Below are 280 nucleotides of genomic sequence, written 5' to 3' on the forward strand. Positions count from 1 at the left end.
TTAGTTAAGGCTTATTGGAAAAGGTCAGTTATCATTCTAATCCCAAAGAAAGGCAATGCCAAAGAATGCTCAAACTACTGCACAATTGCACTCATCTCACAAGCTAGTGAAGTTATGCTAAAATTCTCCAAGTCAGGCTGCAATAGTATGTGAACCATGAAATTTCAGATGTTCAAGCTGGATTTAGGTAAGGCAGAGGAACCACAGATCAAATTGCCAACATCTGCTGGATCATCAAAAAAGCAAGAGAGCTCCATAAAAATATCTACTTTGGCTATAT

Source organism: Bos mutus, chromosome 5, assembly GCF_027580195.1.
Source record: "Bos mutus isolate GX-2022 chromosome 5, NWIPB_WYAK_1.1, whole genome shotgun sequence".
Lineage (NCBI taxonomy): Eukaryota > Metazoa > Chordata > Mammalia > Artiodactyla > Bovidae > Bos > Bos mutus.